This window comes from Pectinophora gossypiella, chromosome 19, assembly GCF_024362695.1.
Source record: "Pectinophora gossypiella chromosome 19, ilPecGoss1.1, whole genome shotgun sequence".
NCBI lineage: Eukaryota > Metazoa > Arthropoda > Insecta > Lepidoptera > Gelechiidae > Pectinophora > Pectinophora gossypiella.
The window spans coordinates 3815833-3837003 of record NC_065422.1 but is presented as its reverse complement, the minus strand read 5'-3'; the positions used below and the strand labels follow the sequence as shown (position 1 = coordinate 3837003).

The 21171-nt window shown below is 38.5% G+C and overlaps 1 protein-coding gene across 2 annotated transcripts in view; it reads left to right on the top strand.

Moving 5' to 3' along the window:
• The window catches only part of LOC126375491 (transcription factor SOX-5), a 414266-nt gene that overhangs the window by 130035 nt on the left and 263060 nt on the right, over nucleotides 1-21171 (top strand). The window contains exon 1 of one of the 2 annotated variants that reach the window (XM_050022447.1): nucleotides 6315-6388. The exons of the other annotated variant lie outside the window; for it this stretch is intronic. The gene's annotated coding sequence lies outside the window, so the exon portion shown is untranslated. Of the gene's footprint in view, nucleotides 1-6314; nucleotides 6389-21171 lie in introns of those variants that run through there. 2 annotated transcript variants of the gene reach the window in all.

The window sequence follows — 21171 nt, the reverse complement described above, 5'->3', positions numbered from 1 at the left end:
AACAATTTACCTTTCTCTCCCTTCGAGAAGATAATGGCATTGGAAAATGACCGGATACGGCACGACGCCATCACCGGAAGGGCGTCCAGACAGGAAATAGATTTTTGAAAGTTGTCAGCGTGGAACACGCTGTATTGACGTTTTCAAAAAGGAGTTAGGTAGATAAATTCGCGCTAAAGAGTTCCTAACACTGGAAATTATTACAGAGACATATTAATTCACTAGAATTCAGAAACAAGTTGTAGCTAGTGTTAAGGCTAAATCCTGATATGGTTAAGTAAGCCGGCCACAAATCCTGAAAATCACTTAACATATGAATTGTCTATGGTTCAAATATGAATTCAATCGCATAAAGTTGAATTCAGTGGTTACAGCTGCGATTTGAACCCGTGAACTCGTATCTGTTATTTAGGAGTGGTAGCCCAGTTGCAAGAACGTTTGACCCCCATTGTTAGGGCGCAGGTTTGAATCCTAACACGGGCTTAAACCAATGATTTTCGAATTTGATTTCGAATGTTTGGATCATAATTGGTTATCACGCGCTTAGCGTTGAAAGAAAATGTCATGAGGAACCCACATTTCCAAAAATGCGTTTCGGAGGTATGTGACGTAACCTACTATTGGGCCGGGTTTCTTTAGGTGGGTTGGAAGGTCAGACAGACGTTTCTGTTAAAAAACGGACCTGTCAAATCTTCTGGTTAGGTAAGCGGACGCCGTGAAACGGGAAAACGCTAGGGAGATGATGATTAAGACCCCAGTCAGTTTGTTCGTTCAGCATTATATTACCTAAATAGCGAACAGGATACTCCTAAAATAAGCTAAACTATGACCAAACTCACACAAGGAATTCCCCAAAATGAAAATAAACAACACATTTATACAAATCTTAATCTCTTACTTTTTAATCAACAAAGAAATTCTTGTTTAAAATTAAATAATGATTTGAATATGATAAATTTACATATATCAGCCTCCATACCACCCGTCGACTCATGTTTAACGTGAGAAAGGCGACAAATTACGCTGTTTAAAACATTCGTGATAGTATGGGAATTGTTATTTCGACTAATATATTTTGGTCTCTGTAGACTTCATAATTACGTAACAATTGGTAGTTTTATTACAGTACAGTCATTAGCATCTTCGTTCGGAATTGACATGTCACCTTATGTCAATCCCATACATTTAACACCATCACTGTTGATTGTTCAGGACCCCGATACCGACCCCGTCGGCGTGGTCGACGATATCCCTTAATCAGCGCTTATCGTTATCGAACCACTAGGGTCGATTAATTCTTTCAATTATTTTCCCTCTCAGACAACGCCCTGAGCCGAGCCCAACTGGACAACCTCAGGCCTCTTGTCTTAAATTTTATCAGTGAGAACCCTCAGTACTTCTCTTAGGTCCGAACTTGTAGTTAACGCTATTTACGGCAGATCTACAATGTATTACATATCACTAATTTAAAAGCCACGTTCTTGTCGGTGTAGCATTCTCCATGCTACTTTTTTAGGGAAGAATAGGGTAGTAGTTTCCCTCTTGCCTTCCGCCCCGCAGTACTCTGTCTGACGCGAGTGGGATGGCGCCCAGAGTAGACTTTTCAAAGCCGCACTAGGACTCCTATCCTCCGGCTCTGAACAGCCAACAATGTCAATTATGTCGATTGTCATAATCGTGTAACTTGGCTAAGCCAGATCTTCAAAAACTGGCCACTAAAGTTCACCTACTGAGCGTTACAGGGAATCTAATGAATAATCAATATTACCAACAGGGGGTCTTTAATTAAATAATTTCTTTCATGTACAATGTTTACCATACAAATTGTAAAACTAATGGTTATTAAGCGTTTGAGCTATGGTGGCTGACGCTATATGAAATCCGATATGGTAATAGACTGGTTTATAATGATAATATTTGGAATTTGTGAGTTATGCTGTTGTTGGCATGATAGGTTTTTAAGACGACTTTTCTTTGAGCTTTATAAATATAGACATAGAATACGTTCAGCTGCTTGTCTTCATGGGCTTGTCGTAAAATCCGACAACCTTTGTGGCCTTTTTAACATAAGTAATTGACAATTGCTAGCCGATAGTGATCCCTTGACACCATAAGGTTCATCATCATATCCATCTTAGAACTTTGTATCAACAGTGGCTGCAACTTGCCTCAGAAAAGATATTGCGCAGAATCATGATCTGAATCATCCCTCAAAGTTTTCGTTACGATTTCACTAACACCCAAATCATTACACGCCTTTAAAACGTATAATATAGAAAAACCATAGAAGTTCCTTTCTTACACTTTATTTAATTAGGTATTTTTTTTTTTTGGTAATAAAATACTCCTTGCAAAGTGAAAGCGTACCTCCACACCCATTTATCCGATAATAACACGAATCAGGACATAAACTTACATTGTATGTGAAATATGGTACTATTGTTACAAATAAGGCAAGCGATGGTTTTAAACTTTTTCATGACGTAAACAAATTACTCCATTGGTGATCGTATAAAGTGCCAAATACGTAATAATTTAATTTAATGCTCCATAAAGTCGACCCTGGGTAAGTGCGGTACCACACGGGCAGGCCGTTCGTTGCGTCGTCGGCATGATCTGTTTAATACGTACATATGCATGTCGATTTGCGCTCCGATAATATTTTCTGATATTTTTGTATAATAGATAAAATAAATATACTACAATGATCAAAACCCAGGGATAGATATAATTATCGTACTTTCTCAGGACAGATTTGTTGTACTAGCGATAACCTACTTTATTAATGTCTCTCAACCATCATAGTATTTTCCATTCGAAATTCGAATCGAGACGATTGAATGCTAATTTCCATGTTCATCCTTTATTAGCCCAGAATTTGAATTCAGAAGCTAAAAACTTTTTTGTTGTTTGTTTCACTATTCGTTCTAAATTCAAATTCTGATACACGATAAATCTAATCATTGATGAACATGGAAATTAGCATTCGTATTTTGAAATACGATGATTGCTGAGGGACAAGGGCTTAGAAAATAGCTCGGTACTGTAAATAATATCAACAAAGTAGTTAACCAGTAACTCGTAAATACTTAAAGATTCTACTATACAACCTCCCATTTCCTCCATTCTCTGTGCAATAGAGAAACCGTCTTGTATAAACCTGTGGCCATAAATCAGTCAGGGTAACGATAGATTTCCCTAATTACCAGTGTGGGTATTTCATTGCATTGTTACGTTAAAACAATATGCATACGCTGGGGTTGTGGTTAATGATAGTGGCTATAAGCGTTAATCGACGGAAAATATTCATGAAACGCGGGAATTTTAATGTATGTCAAACTACCGAAAAAAAATACACACATAAAATCACGACTGCCGTCTTTAACGAGAAGGCATGTACAATAAAGGTAGCGCCACACGATGCGTCGTGGGTCCGTTGCGACATCGCAGCTGTGTTGCTTTATCATCATCATCAGCCCATTAACGTCCCCACTGCTGGGGCACGGGCCTTCCCTATGGATGGATAGGGAGATCGGGCCTTAAACAATCACGCGGGCCCAGTGCGGATTGATGGTTATTAACGACTGCTAATGCAGCTGGGACCAACGGCTTAACGTACAGAAGCACGGAGGAGCACGAGATGAAAACTTTTTTTTTGTGGTTACCCATCCTATGACCGGCCTTTGCGAAAGTTGCTTAACTTCAACAATCGCAGACCGAGCGCGTTAACCGCTGCGCCACCGAGCTCCTCAATCTTTATCCTTTAATTTATATCATTCTACATTAAATCATAAGGATATGTCAGACGATATGCTACAACGCGCGGAGTCGTTGCAATACGGTGTAATCATGGCATTACGACGACGCAACGGAGCGGCAACGACCGTGTGGCTTCTCTTAAACTTAGGCAATATATCAGACAGAATAGCGATAGATTTCCCTAATTACCCACATGGGTATTTCATCGCATTGTACCATTAAAACAATACAGGCATATTCTGGAATTGTAAGGTTGTTCTCGGCCCAATTGTGGTTTAATGACTGCGGCTATAAGCGTTAATCGACGGAGAAGTTTAAGGTGTAAAACATATGCGGACGCGGGAATTAGATATTATACATATTGTATAGTACTGTAGTTTTGCTTTTAAATGTCACAAATCGGAATATTTGCGTCGTCCCTATTCGAAATGACTTTTACAACAGGGGTTCTAAAAATACCACATTGAATGAAGCAATTCGTCTAGAAATTTTGGAATTTGACGTTTGCTCATGTAGGTAAGTGTCAAGTGTCAGCGAACAAATGTCAAAACGCAATAATTTTGTTTTTTTTTATGAATTGCTCCAATTTGGCCTATTAAACCTCCAGTTCTATGTAACCCCGTGACATGGCTTATGTAACTACTACTTACTGATGTAAGTAGTAACTGAGTAAGTAGTGCCTTCCGAAGCACAATCGTAGTAGTGCCTTTCGGACAATCAGGTGATCAGCCTGTAATAACCTAACCAAGATAGAAACCACAAAGTTATTTTGTGTGATATGTCCCCACCGGGAATCGAACCCGGGACCTCCGGATCGTGAGCCCAACGCTCAACCACTGGACCACGGAGGTCGTTACTTTAGCCGCCAATCCGCTGCAAGCCTGTCCCTTGTTCCACCAAGGTTAATCGTTAAAATAAATCTTGGTACGATAATGCAGACTAACGAGTGACGATACAATGCCGCGACAATCGCTGGCGGCCTCTTTCATCTTGACACTTTGTCTCGTATACCGATGGCGGTGCGTATTGGCCATTATGTTTGATTTTTTTTCCGTGAGATTTTTTTAAATAATTACGTAATAGGTTTGTAAAGGGTTTGTGTCTAGAGAGGATCATTAGATTTATTAAACAATTTTTTTTATTATTATTTTTGCAGAAGTTTTTTTTTAATTACGTCAATTAACCGCAAGTTTAAAAATACTAATGACACTGAAATTAAATTGTCGCTCATTTTTCCAAATACAATAAAAGTAATGCAAATTATTGATTAAAATTAAGTATAAAGATAGTTAAGCAAAAATATGTCATAAAATGTCATAAACAACTGAATTCCTGCCAAATTTGTTGAATGATCAATGTAAGTCACCTACCAATTTGACCATTTCAAATGAAGTATACTGCACGCGTTATTGGTTTATCGAATGCCGGGTTAATCTGCGAATTTTACCAAAGCGGCGGCTCCTTTGTTCCCGTTTTTTTTAACATTTATTTTTAAATTATCCTCATTCAATCGATTGGCTCGCTCAGCATTCACACGGTAAATCTCAAAAGCATATTTTTGCTAAATGATTACAGATGCAATTTTAAGTGCACTTTTTGAGACAATCGCCGTTGGAAAGTGAGTTTGAGATAGTTTTGCGTATGACTTGTAAATTGGTTATTAGCGTATTTTTGTCCGCCGTAATTGATGCAAAACATTTATTGTCGGAGTTGATTGTTTAACGTGAAAGCTTTTTTTTTCTTGCATTGTGTGAGGGGCCGGTGATCACGTGTGTTTACAGTGCGTGTGTAACTGTATTTGTGTGTATGTAATCAATTGTATTAAATTAAAAAAATAATTGTATTTATTTAATTGTATTATTATATTTAATTTATTTCATTATAATTTAATTGATTGTTACTGTACTGATATGGGCTCTGGAATGGCCACCACGTGTCGGACGACGCTCAGTGGGTAGGCGCGCTACAAGGTGGACCGACGATCTGGTAAAGGTCGCGGGAAGCCGTTGGATGCGGGTAGCGCGGGACCGATCGTCGTGGAGATCCTTGGGGGAGGCCTATGCCCAGCAGTGGGCGTCGTACGGCTGATGATGATGTACTGATATGGACACTGTCTGGAATAAAGATTTTTTTTTAATTCATTCAGCTGTTTTTTTTTGACGGGAAGCACAATGAATATGTAACATGTAGAGCTGCGTTGATTAATTAAATAGTAACATAACATCACACACTTTGCTTTGTTTATAACATCACGCTTGTATCCCCAAAGGGATAGGCAAAGGTGTCCCGAAACCCAGTCCTCGCCAGCTACGTTTAAATCCAATGTAACAGGAGATGAGCCTATTGTCATACCGAGCAGATATCTTGGATCGTGATCTCCCTAGCGTTATCCCATTTTTCACAGGGTCCGCTTACCTAACACTTGATATTTGTTAGGTCCGGTTTTTTACAGAATCGCCTGCCTCTCTGACCTTCCAACCCGCGAAAGGAAAACCAGCCCGATACAGAATACCTCGTGATATGAAATAATAATATATATTTTTTTTTATTTACAGGTACTACGAGATATCGATTTGAAAATCAAATGGTAGAAGGTATACTGCTTACGACTCCGCACGAGTTGAGAAAGGTAAGGTATTAGAGCTAGGCCACACGGTGCGTTGTAGCTCCGTTGCGGCGTCGGAACGTTACCCCACCGTCTCATTTGCAATTACCGTCGTGAGCCTATAAACGTAATATTCATCATCATCTCTTTAGCATTATCCCGCTTTTTGACAGGGTCCGCTTACTTAACCTGAAGATTTGACAGGTCCGGTTTTATACAGAAGTGACTGTTTGTCTGACCTTCCAACCCGCGAAGGGAGTCACATACCTCCAAAATGCATTTCTCGGGTGTGTGGGTTTCCTCGCGATGTTTTCCTTCACCGCTGAGCTTGTTATAATCATGTATGATCCAAACATGAATTCGAAAACAAATTCGAAAATCATTGGTTTTAAGCCTATGCTGGATTCGAACCTCCGACCTCAAATCGAGAGTCAAACGTTCTTCCAACTGAGCTACCACGGCTCCTGTAAATGTGATATTAACATAAACATAATATAAACAGACTATATACGTCCCACTGCTGGGCACAGGCCTCCCCTCAATCAACCTGAGGGGGTATGGAGCATACTCCACCACGCTGCTCCAATGCGGGTTGGTGGAGGTGTTTTTACGGCTAATAGCCGGAACCAACGGCTTAACATGCCCTCTGAAGCACGGAATCATCTTACTTTTTCGGACAATCAGGTGATTCAAACCTGAAAAGTCCTTACCAAACAAAGGACAGTCTCACAAAGTGATTTCGACAATGTCCCCATCGGGAATCGAACCCGGACCTCCAGTTCGTGTTCGTTCGTGAGAAATGTGATATTATCTCCGTAAGTTTAAAAACTTTTTTCAATGTATTTATTGTACTACCACGCACTGAGTGTATCGGATCGACAAAACATCTTTTTCCATCTGTACCACAGCAAACTTTTACCAGAAAACGCCACAAAGCCGTATGGTGGAGTGATTAGCAAATGGCCAAAGATCGGGAGCCGATACCCAAGTGTTTTTTATTTGTTCCCCTTTCAGAACACGGTAGTTCTTTACCCCGAAATATGTGGAGTCTGTGGCAAAGGGGAAATCAGCAAGCGAGGTAATGGTACCTACGATGTGGATAGTGTTGCTAGTGGAAAAAAGCCAGTCAGAAAAACAAATCCGACTCGCGTACCGAAGGTTCCGTTCAAGCTGCCGTAAAATTATCGAAGATAATCTAAGGGAGGTGTCGACTTTGTTGATAACAAACTATTGCTTCCATACAACGACATAACCGACTGCAAATAAGTTTGTACATACATACATAAACTCACGCCTATTTTCCACCGGGGTAAGCAGAGACTACAGAATTCCATTTGCTTTGATCCTGGCACACTTCTCCAGCAAAGCAGCAGCAGTAGTGGTCGCCAGCAAATAAGTTTGTATTTTCAAAAATATAATTTTATTCTTCAAAAGGTACGTCTGATGTCAAGAGCCGTGGTAGCCCAGTTGGCAGAACGCATGCCTCTCACTTTGAGGTCGCAGGTTCAAATCCCAGCATAGGCCTAAACCAATGTATGTCGAATTTGTTTTCGAATCAACGTTTGGATCATAAATGATTATCACGTACTCAGCGGTGAAAGAAAACATCGTTAGACAACCCAAATTCTCAAGAAATGCATTTTCAGAGGTATGTGACCTAACCTGTATTTTGCTGGTTTTCCCTTCGTGGGTTGGAAGATCAGACAGGCAGTCGATTCTGCACAAAACCGGTCCTGTCAAATCTTCAGGTTAGGTAAGCGGACCCCTTGAAAAACGGGATAATTCTAGGGATATGATGAAAAGACACCACTGACTACCCCAATGAGATCCTTTCACATACACCATTCCGCAGGCAAGTTTTTTTTTACCTTTGATGGGTTTGCTCATCTCGAGCTCCTCCGTGCTTCGGAAGGCACGTTAAGCCGTTGGTCCCGGCTGCATTAGCAGTCGTTAATAACCATCAATCCGCACTGGGCCCGCGTGATGGTTTAAGGCCCGATCTCCCTATCCATCCATAGGAAAGGCCCGTGCCCCAGCAGTGGGGACGTTTATGGGCTTATGATGATGGGTTTGCTCTTGGCCCCAGACTTGCCCGAAGGCATTGACGAGGCCTAAGACGGCGCTCGCCCAGAAGGTGTCTGTTCACTCTGGCCTTGAAAGCACACGGGTCATATGCATTCGGAAATACAGAAAACGGCAGAGAATTCCACTTCAGATGGTAGTGGTCGCCAGGAAGAAATTGCTTCAGAGATATTGAAATTGTTTTAGAGGCAGCGCCATCTATATTGTCTTAGAGAAACGTAGCCTGGAAAGTTCCTCGTTGGGATAAAGTCACTTATGTTATAATAATAATAAAGATCTTTTTATTTGTTCTCCACAATGTACATAAATGGGTTTCACAAAATAATGCACAATTGAAGGGTATGTACAAGTGGAGACTGGCGCCCGAGATAAGCCAGAGCCTGTGTTTCGGGATCACCAGTGCTCCAGATGTACAACTTCCCGGATGTCTTAACATTAGTTACCTATATGTATACATGTTTAAGTTTTAAACTAAGAAATTTAATTGATGTGTGTGTGTGTGTGTGTGTGTGTGTGTGTGTGTGTATGTGTGTGTGTGTGTGTGGTGTTATATTAGAAGGCAGTTTAAATTGGTCCAAGTACTATTTAGTTGTACCTAAATATGTAGTCGTTACATGAGCCATATCAGCCTTTGACGGCTCTACTATAACCAAACAAGGGGGTTTAGATACTAAAAGAACATTAGGTCTTACGAACCCTGAAGGTTGATAATGTACCTCACAACCCACACGAGAGAAGTAGAAAAACTTAAGACTTGTTAGAAGTCTAAATATAAGTAATACTAACATTCAGCATTGTCTAAGTATTACAGTAAAATGAGCCATGTCTCCGTGCTTCGGAAGGCACGTTAAGCCGTTGGTCCCGGCTGCATTAGCAGTCGTTAATAACCACCAATCCGCATTGGGCCCGCGTGGTGGTTTAAGGCCCGATCTCCCTATCCATCCATAGGGAAGGCCCGTGCCCCAGCAGTGGGGACGTTAATGGGCTGGTGATGATGAGCCATGTCAGGGGCCTTTGGCAGCTCACTAATAACCCTGGTGGGTTCATGAGGTTGGTAATTCACCTCACAACCCACACGATAGAAGAAGACCTTACACTATGTCTAAGTATGCCGACGGTAAATATTACTTACGAGAATAAAGGTTCAAACAACCCCAGCGTCCTAACAGTACTTATTTCATTACATTGCATAAAACAATAAAAGAAATATTTATTGCACACATTTAAAAACAATTATCGACTTCTGACATGGGCACAGAATCGTAAATATCTTATTAAGACATAAAGGGAACTATGTTATAACCATCATACGATAAAGACCAGTTTAGGAAGACCTCTTCATGCGTTTATTACAATACATCTTTTGTATAGGGATGATCGACATTCATCTACGTTGAAGAAATATCGATGTTTATCTGAAAATATCCGTATTTTATTTATTGTAGTAGTGGGACGTATATAGGCTATTTATGTTTATAATTAAAACACATAATAACGGGTTCTTACCACGTTGAAATCAGAGATATGAGACTCCCGATATTCCCCCGTCCCGTGATTATGGCACTTGCAACAGTGTCGAAATATCGGGAGTCTCATATCCCTGATTAAAACGCGGTAAGAATCCGTTATTATGTGTTTTGATTATGATAATAACCGCGTAAACTTAAAACAATATATTTATGTTTCTGTTTTATGTATTTCATGGATTATCAATAGTATAATCTTTGTCAAGGTCATCTAAAATAGTTTTTAAACTTAATACTCGTACATAATCACCATTAGCAAGTTGAAACCTGTCAAACTATTTATTTTTACAGAATGTACTGGAGATGACTTTTTCTTTTAACTATTGTATTTTCGTTGTCAGGTAACACATTTCATAAATAAAATACTTTTTTGTTACCGAAAATATCGATTTTTTTTCCGATAGGTATCGATCATCCCTAATTTTGTATAGAATTCTTTGTCTCTGGTCAACGGACGAATGTTGCCATATTAAAAAATAAAATTCCTACAATAAAATCGGTCTAACAACCAATCAAATAGATGGCAATCAAATAACTTTGTTCTTGTAACAACTATTCCTTTAGTAACCGTATGGGGCCCAATTGTTAGAAATTTTAATAGTTATAACCCTTTTATTACGGTTTAATTAGATAATTTGTCTACACATAAACTTAGAAATTAACTGCGTTAAAGCTCACAAGACTTGGTTTTCTTAAACTTATGAATACATTAGAATATTAAATTGATTCTAAAAAGGGTTGTGTATAAGTTTTTTTTTTGTTGTCGCGAGCTGATTCACCTCGTTTAACACCGTAAGCACGCGACTCTTTATCGCCGCAACAGAGAATCGTCTGTCTCTTTCTGTGCAGTACTGCGAGAGAGTGACGGGTAACGTATGTCGAGGCGAGAAAGAGTCGCGCGCTTACGGTGCTAAGCCTGCAGAATCGTATATTACGTCCTTCGGGAATTGATTTTTTTCAGTACCATCCCTAAGCGGGATGTATTTGTGTTCAGTTTTACGTTTATCTTTAAAAAATACTTTGTCACAGTCTATCTATCATCATCATCATTGGCCTTATACGTCTGTTTCAGACGATTTATGACGTCATTGCCTCGAAGAAATGCACTTTCTTTCATGGCTGTGCAAGCCAATCCTAGAGCGCCAAACTCTACCACACATTCTGCAGGAGAAGTCTCCAACTGGTGGATTGGTCAGGTAGTCTATCTATAAGTTCTTTCTTAATAGTAACGCAATACGATTGAGCGTATCTTCTTCAACAATCAACTATTTATACAGATTTAAACTTAGTTTCATTAATTTATAGTCGTATTCTTCCGGCCATACCAATAGCCGTGGGAAAATAATAGGTATCCGTAGCAACAATATAAACTTTCGAAACTAATATAGTAACAAAGTATCCACTAAATAAAACATGTTGTCAACCGCCAAGAGATAATATTTACAACACATTGTTCAAATACCTATATGCAAATATAAAAATGGCAATCATTTATCAAAGCGTGAAGAATGATAATCAAATGATAAAATTACAAATCGGCGACGGATTTTTAAAAGAGATATAATATAAAATGTTAAAGCACGTATAAAGGCCGAGTCGACAGATTTTCGTAAATGATTATACTTAAATAGAAATATAAATAAATAAAATAAAAATCAAAAATACAATCGTAAATATATTTTTCCTTAAACCGCATAAATTATAAATAATAAAATGCCTAAATTAAATTTAAAAACGACAAAATTAGAATCATTAAAATAGCTTTTGCTTTTCCCAATTTCTCTGAGGTCAATGGCTTTGTAGGAGACCGAGCGTCGCCGAACGGCCTTCGTGTGAACCCAAAAATATGTGGAACACCTCATCTCCGTATTAACATAATCGTGTTTTAGCTCCATAAATTTATAAGCCTTGTAGAACCGGCCTTTACATTGCCACCAGTGTGTTCGCCGCACTATTAAGCCTTTAAAAACGGTTCAACTTAAATTATTGTTTTTAACAGCCTTCATAGTCCAGTGGTTAGAACGATGGGCTCTCGATCTGGAGGTTCGGGTTCGATTTGACTGAAGACTTTGTTTGCCTAGGACTTTACAGGCTGAATCACATTATTGTTCGGAAAAGTGTAAAAGTGCAAAGCACGTTAAGCCGTTGGTCCCGGGATAATAGGTAACAGCGTGGTGGAGTAGGTCAAAGATAAATTATGAAATTACTAAATAAAGATAGATCTAAAACTGACAAAATCGTTTTCTTTTTAACTTATTTTATGGTTTTTTATAATGAAAAATCCACCGACAAGAGCGCAGCTCTTAAATAGAGAGAGAGAGAGAGAGATAATGAAAAATATTAGTGCGACATTCTGTCACATTTTTCTATGACGTCACAGGTTCCTTTTTTACGTGTTTTGACGTTTAGTAACAAGTAACTGATTTGACTAGTTGGAAACTAGCCTATTTTGACTTCTTAATAAAAGTGACTGCAAGTTGCCTTCTTGATAATTATCTTCATCATCTGTTATACCTACCTATCATGTTAGAAAAGGCAACACTCAAATTCAAAAATAACTTTATTCATTAGGTGATATAGTTACACTTTGAATCCACGATTTTTACAAACTTAAATATTTTTTGTCCGCCTAAAATTACTGCAGTTTCTCACAACCTGTCTAGCCGAGAAAAAGTAGCTGCAAGAAAAGCCTCGGCGCATGGCCGTAGACGTTCTTTAAAAAAAAATGTTGAAAACAATTTAAGTAGTAATTCAGTTGCCTAAAATTGCGACAATCCCTCTGTCGGTTTTTCCTACATACGCCATAGAGAAGATAAACCTGAGAACGCAGTCCACTCAGCTTCGAAATGGTGTAACTCAAAACTATTAATATTTTTTTTAATCAATTTTGCTTCGGGTCAAATGTTTGATAGAGAATTTACCCGTGAAAAATTAACTGCTATTTTAAACTTTTTTTTTCGGTAAGTATACCGTTTCGCTTGTAAAACAAATCATTTGTCAATACGTAGTTATTTATATTAAAATGGCGTAGAACCAACACTGCGCTTCTTTATTAATATATGATTTAATAAAGAATTACCTCTCTGTTGTCAATGTATTAATAATGTTTTGATCTATGACAGTCAAAATGATGGGTGTTTCATTTTATACGAAGTCCCGTTATGCTCTGTGGCGACTATGTGTCTGTTGGATCAAATGTGTAGGTGTGTGTATGGTTTTAAATTAGCTAAGCCAATTTTAAACGGCCTTCAACTTTCTAGGATTGCCTTTTAAGTTGTTCTGAGCTTATAAGTTATTCGTATCAATGACGTAATTTTAACCAACATCGTCTGCCAATTTTATTGTTATCCCGTTTTTTCCACAGGGTCCACTTACCTTACCTGAAGATTTGACAGTTCCGGTTTTTTACAGAACCTACCTGCCTGACCTTCCGACCCGACGGAAAAAAAGGGTTCCTGAAAACACGTTGCCTCGCGATGTTTTCCTTCACCGCTGAGTACAGATTCAGATTCAGATTCAGATTCTTTATGTACATGATAATTGTTTAACAAATTCGAATATTATTGATTTGGGTCCGTGCTAGATTTGAACCTGCGATCTCTCTATGAGAGTTAAGAGTTATTACAACTAGGTTACCCCTTGACTGCTTTCTTATGATGTTACTAGAAGCAAATCCATATTTTTACGCGATAATCGAAAACCTTTCATCTAGTTTTATCAATACGCTCAGAATCCGAAAAAACAATTTGCTAGACCAAACTTTCAACTTTCGCGGACAAGCAAAACCGTTAAAGTAGCTAGTAGGTATTTCTCTAGTTAGCAACAATAGCTTTCCTTATTTAAATAAAACATTAGAGTGCACGGTAGTGCCCAAGCCAAGTCACAACAATTCCGTGTAGGTCCATTTACCATTTTTGACGTGACTTATTGTAAGTTTGCCTCAGATAGCATTGACTACTTGGCCGGATAAATGGGGAGCACTGATGGCTAGCTGGTAGTACGACTTGCAATAGTTACACGATATTCATCTCTTATTTAAGAGCCAAGCTCTTGTCGGTGTGGCATTCCTCTCCATGCAAATGTTTAGGGAGAAATAGAGCAGTGGTTTCCCTCTTGCCTTCTGCCCCGCAGTACACTGTCTGACGTAAGTGAGATGACGCCCAGAGTACATACCAGGTCAAATGCTAGTTACAATTGGACGAGAAGAACTCAAAATAGAGCCTAGATTTGTTCATAGTAGACTCTTACCGCACTTAGATGATATAATATGCACACGTATATAAACCCACTTATTACCCACCAAGGTAAGCAGCGACTATGGGGATTCTCTTAAAATGCATAAATGGTTTTGTCATAATTTTAATTATCATAATCCTTTTCGCATAAGGTTTTTAAGCATAATAGTACTTTCCCATAATAACATCTAAGAATACTGGTTTGTTAGGTATAACTTATTTTTGGACTAATATTAGTTGGTATAAATTTGATTCGCATATAAATAGGTATCCATAATTCTGTTTTAGAATACTTAATAGTGTTTTGTCATAATTTTTACAAGGCATAACAGTAGGTTAGGGTGCGGCGGGGGTGGCCCTTGGGCCACTCTACGCCGCCAGCATGTTTATCTGACACACGAAAAGTATACTGAATGATCACCAACAGCATGAAATATAGTCAAAAAATATAAAAAGTCACAATCATGAACCAAATGCAACCAAGGAAAAAGTAAGTTTCGGAAATGTTCAAAGTTGTGGCAAAACTTTTCTTATTCGGAGTATAGTTTTTATGCTTATATGTCATTATTGTCATTAATTATTATGCTTATGGTAGTTATGAGTTTCAACATTATGCTTAAAAAGGTATGACAAATTAACATTATGCGTAACTAATAATAGGACAAGTCACATTATGCCATGGTAAATTATTACATAAAAAATGATGCGTAAAAATAGAGAACCGCGACTATGGAATCCTGGATCTGTACACACTTATCTTGGTTATTCTAATTTTAGTGTCGGTCATTCTTACGGGTAGTTCTTGTTAAAAAAGCACATAACTTTATTTTATTGAAAAATAAATACGAAAGTGTTTTTCATTTTTTATTGTTTCCATATTTAAATTCCGAAAGAGAACTTGGGCCCTAGGTACGTATATTTTTGGTGGGATATTAATTTACATAATAAAATGACATCACCACGCTCGATCCTGTCTACCTAGTAGACAAGTTAGGAACTAGATATTTCTAGAAGTGAGAACATTTGAAAGAGTAAGGTAATAGGTTTAATACGGTAAATTAATTTTATATTTATTTATTCGTCTGAATATTAATATATATTTTAAGTTTATTTATATTTCTCCTTCTAATTTTGAATAGTCGAAAGAATACATTTTGATCATTGATTTTGATTGAAGTTTTAATTAAGGATCAAAGTCTGTTAACCGTCCTGGGAATAACCAAGTTGCAAACGAATACAATATATGACATTGTTATCGTTTGCAACGTAGCTAAGGCCTCATCTTATGTGGTAGATAGCCTATCATACAGTTTTTTTTATCAGAAAGTTAACACCTATAAGTACATACATAAGCTCACAAATATAACTAAAGATTGTGTTTCTGTTTATCTTGTGCAACCCTGATACCGACCCCGCCGGCGTGGTCGACGATTTCCCTCATTCACCTCATTTTAGGGTCGGTAGATTCTTTCAAGTATAATCCTTTCAGATGACGCCTGAGTCGAGGTTCACGCTTAACTGAGCACCCTCAGGCCTGTTGTAAATTTTGTACCCGGTGAGAGCCCTCAGTGCTCCCCATTTATCCGGCCAAGTAGTTAATGCCATTTACAGAAAATCTACTGTAAGTCACGTCAATTTTTTTTTTAACTTGATTTATTGTAAATTATGACATTAACTACTTGGGCAAATAAGCGGCGAGTGCCGAGGGCTCTTACCCGGTCAAGTCAACTTGATTTTTTTCAAATAGAGTCTTCCCTATTTTTACTCTACCAATACAAAGTATTGTCCAATAAAATATATTGAAGTACAAACTACTGTTGTTAGATGGCTGGTATCCCTCGATAGCTATAAAATACCGATCAGTATATTGTATCCCTTGAGTTATGCCTACTGTCGGCGGCTTTGATGTGTCACAGAGTAATTTTGTGAAGACGGTACTTTCGATTTAAATAAGTACCTACGTATGTACCTATTAATTTAATTTACTTGGATTGGTAATCCACCTCACAACCCACACGATAGAAGAAGAAGTTGGATTTACAGGTACTTACGGTATCATAAGAATAAAGAATACAAAATACAAATATACTTTATTGCACCAAAATAAATAAAATAGTTACAAAATAAATTGACCTGAATGACTGAAGAATGACGTCTATAAAAATATTACGTTAAGTGAACGTGCTTGTGCGAAAAAAAGCAAAATTAAATCCAATTATAAAATAATTCAATTTAACTTTGCTAGGCTGTCCAACACTCTTAAACTGGTTTTGTTTTGTTACAGCTGTGAAATATATTATAAGTCCCTCGCCGAGACAAATGCAAGTAGGTAAAATATCCCCCTATCTTTGGCCATCACATCTTTGCCCAAACACTACTCCCATATTGGCAGTAGGCTTTCTTTGTGAATTATTGCGGGTCCCGTACAGATCGCGTCAATACCTTAATGGCAGGAGTTGCACCTGTGGAACCCTAAAAAGTAAAAAATAGTGGATCCATGGTTTCTGAATAGAAATGTTTATTGAAAAGGGGACGGGATTCGTTTTCTAGATGGATGTTTTATTAAATATTGATGAATGAAAACATAACTTGTTTGTTCATTTGTTTTACACATAGATACGAGAACATACACAAATAAATTCACCCCTGTAATTCCCAATAGCGGCAGAGCCACAAGTAACCAAGACAAAATGCACCCACTGCTGATACGGAGTCCTAAGAAGGATATGATGAACCTTATGATGAGAAGCGATCAGTCTATCACCCATCACAATTGGGTAGTTTCCTAGGTCAAAGATAAATTATGAAATTCTGATTACTAGGTAAAGACAGATCTAAAGGTGATAAAAATGTTTTCTTTTTTATATGAAATTTAATCTATTTATAAATTTTAATACTTAAATAAAACTGTAATAACAAATGCGACATTTTATCACGTTTTTCTATGACGTCACCGGTTGCTTTTCCATACAAATTCCAAATTTTAAAGTTAAAAAGTAACTGATTTGAAGCCGTTGGTCCCGGCTATTAGCCGTAAAAACACCTCCATCAACCCTCAGCGGAGCAGCGTGCAGGAGGAGCATACCTCCATACCTCCTCCGGATGATTGAAGGGAAGCTTGTGCCTAGCAGTGAGACGTAAGGGCCTGTCCACATCACCACGGCACGACGTCGTCGCCGTGGAACGGTGCGGTGCCGTGGCGCGGCACGTTGCCGTAACGTGGGAATTTACGTTGCCGTACCGTAAAAATGTACCTCACGACACCGCAAAGTTACACACACAACAGAAGCAGAATACGTTTTGTGCGGTCCATATCTACAACGAGACTGTTATTTATTTGGTGAAAAATGTACCGAAAGTTTACAAGGCACGGCAACGTGTAACTTTGCGGTGTCGTGAGGTACATTTTTACGGTACGGCAACGTAAATTCCCACGTTACGGCAACGTGCCGCGCCACGGCACCGCACCGTTCCACGGCGACGACGTCGTGCCGTGGTGATGTGGACAGGCCCTAATAGGCTGTTTATCTATGTATGTATGTATTTATTTTGGAGTGCGACATCTTTTTTTCAAGATGGCAGTTGTCGCGGTAGTCGTGTGTACGAAGGACGTAATTCTATCTCGTGTCGCGTCCCGCTCACATAGCATGCTAGCTCAAAATCGACACAACACTATGGTATTTGTATTTACATATATAATTTGGTAATGTTATAGTGTTTATGAGGTTATAAATCGTTATAAGTATGACAAATACTATTAGTAATTTGATCCAATGAATTATGCCTTTTCAATAGACACAGTTAATGACAAAATATATGGAGCTTTAAGTATACTAAAACTTATACGTTTGAAATGAAATTAAAATACTAATAAATTGTGATTAGATTCTTGCTATTCTGTTGAATATGCATACTTAAACTGACGCTTATTTCCCACCGGGGTAAGCAGAGCCTATATTCCATTTGCTCCGATCCTGACACTCTTCTCTTCTATCGTGTGGGTTGTGAGGTTGAGTACCAACAACCCTGGTGTCAGGGTTACTATTGAGATGATCCGTGTTTCGGAAGGCATGTTAAGCCGTTGCTCCCGGTTACTTCTCTTGCTTCCTAGACATTCATGAATCGTTTCATATGCGCACGCGCCGGTTCAGAGTAGATTGTACGGAACCTTTTCTAAGGACATTTTCAATTTGGACAGGACATCTATCGAGCAACCTTCGCTTTATATACTGCTTTCTTAAATTATTATAACTACTGTTTATATTTTTCGTATATTTTGAATATTTACATTTTGTATCAACACCTGCGTTTGATGACCACTGGGCGTATTTTAATTTTATTGACTTATAAGTATACGTGGGAATTATAAACTTTCGTGTTATTTTTCGCACGTATTAAATGACTTCTTGTTTCGTGCGGGTTGTGAGTTCAATGACCGATCTTATCAATCCTAGCAGGGTTACTATTGAGACGCAACAGGCCTGTGACATGGTTCACGTAACGACTACATACTTTCTTATGTATACAGGGTGTTTATGACATCGTAACGAAAACTTCGGGGGATGATTCAGCTTATTATTATGAGCTAATATCAAGTGGAATTTTCCATTGAAAAAGTAGAAAGCAACGTAGTGGAGCAGCGGGGTGGAGTATGCTCCATACCCCCTCTGGTTGATTGAGGGGAGGCCTGTGCCCACCAGTGGGACGTATATAGGCTGATTATGATTTTTGTGAAGATCACGCCTATTTCCTATTCTTCTTATCGTGTGGGTTGTGAGGTAGACTACCAACCTCATCAACCCTGGTGTCAGGGTTATAATTGAGCCGCCAAAGGCCCCTGACATGGCTCATGTAACGATTTCTCACTTACATCAGCAAATAGTAACCGGGACCAACGGCTTTACGTGGATTATGAAGCACGGATCATCTTACTTTCGGACAATCAGGTGATCAACCTGTAATGTCCTAACCAAACTAGGGACAAAGTGATTTTTGTGATATGCCACCGGGATTCGAACCCGGGTGCGTCCGGATCGTGAGTCCATCGCTCAACCACTGGACCATAGAGGCCGTATTTCGTATTGGGGTAGGCAGATTCCACTTAATTCTACTTACTACTATTCTGATACACCACTTTCACTTCGTCTACTCTCATCAAAGTCTTCATACATGCTCGCCGGCTTAGAGTACTTTTGACCAGGAGTCTGTTTTATAAAACTTACAATTGTAAATTACAATGACAATTTGGTGTTCATTACGTAGCTAGTATGATACTGCAAAATATTTGTGATCACACACTCCGCAATGTACATCAAATTGTCATTGTAATATACAATTGTAAGATTTATTAAACAGGCCCCTGGCCTTTCTTTAAAACATTCTGGCGTTAATCTGTAATTAAATATGTTTTTTTTATCAAAGAGAAAAATCCCGTCGGAAGTCATACCTATTTTGGGTGGCTATTTATAAACTAAAAAAAGAAACGCGATCTTTTCTGCATGTGGGAGTAAAGTTAACCCTACGAGCGGCTCATAAATCTCACCCGGTAGGGTTGTAAATCCCACACACTTTCGAAACCGTGATGGATACCCACCAGAATACCCCGACCTCCCCACCCTTTACTACCCATACATTAAAGAAACCAGAAGATCATATTGTAGGGGAACACAGGGTTCAGGTTAAAATGGTGCGCGGTGTATAAATACGAATAAAAATTTCAAGGAGCTTCTAAGATATGTTTGGGTTCACCCTTTCTAGTCTATTTTGTAAATTGATATTGGTTTTGGGTATCGTTTATCTCTTGGTCGTTGTGAAATTTTAATTTGTTTCAAATGATCGCTTTTTTGGGTGTTATGTGGGCATTTTTATTCCAAACACGTAGGCAGTTGTGTGGTCAGATGGAGTGTAAATATATCTGCTTATTGGAAGCGCTCCAAAAGATTTATAGTACCGAACAAAATAAATACCTAACTACACATAACACAGTCAAGTCCCGACAACCCAACTCGCCCATTATGAGCTACCTACACTGCCGTGCACTAAAACTGCCCATATCAGCACTCATTACGAGCGCATGCCTCGCCGGCCGTATCGATGTCAGTTAATTTTCCACCAAGTGTAATTACTGTGTTTCTCTTTGTTTTTGCTACCAACTTTATTTGCATAGCGCTGGGGGAACGCTTCTGCTTCGAATGGACAGCGAAGACAGTGGAGTTGAATTTGATTGCCTTGTTTTTATTTTTAAGATTGCATTATAAAAATACATAGATATATTTCTTTAAAGCAGCAAAACTTTAAGGTCATTTGTAGACATAAAAACCGATTGAGGAATTTATTTATTTATTATTTTCTTTATAACGTAATGGGCCATTATAACGACAAAGATGACCAACTCAGTATTAACGTATAATAAAAAGTAAAAGATCACAAAATTATAATGATGTAAAAAACCTTACTTTATAAACCCCCCTTGCTATGCAACGGGGGTTGCCAGATCTGACGCCAACAACGACCATGGGCTTATTATATTATGTCACCATACATACTGTTTATCATGTCCGCCTTAAAATTTCGTGTAAACTGTGATCGCAAGTCGTCTTCTATTTCTTGTGATTCTCTCTCTCTCTATTTAAGAGCTGCGCTCTTGTCGGTGGAGTAACCGCCATTCCTCTCTTCTTCCCGCCAAAACCTTCACCTCCCGATACGACACGACCTGCACCTTCTCTTTTATTTGTTTCATAAATGTTATCCTAGGTCTACCCCTTCCTCTCTTCCCTTCAATTTTTCCTTCTATAATGTTTGTTATAAATGAATCGTGTCGTATCAGGAGGCCAATCATATTTCCTCTCCGGTTCTCTATAGTCTTCAATATGGTTCTCTTTTCTACCTAGTATGGTTTTCTTTTCTTGTGATTCTACCCACCCGATAATGTATTCCGGACGTGAGTTTAAGTACGTAAAAAAAT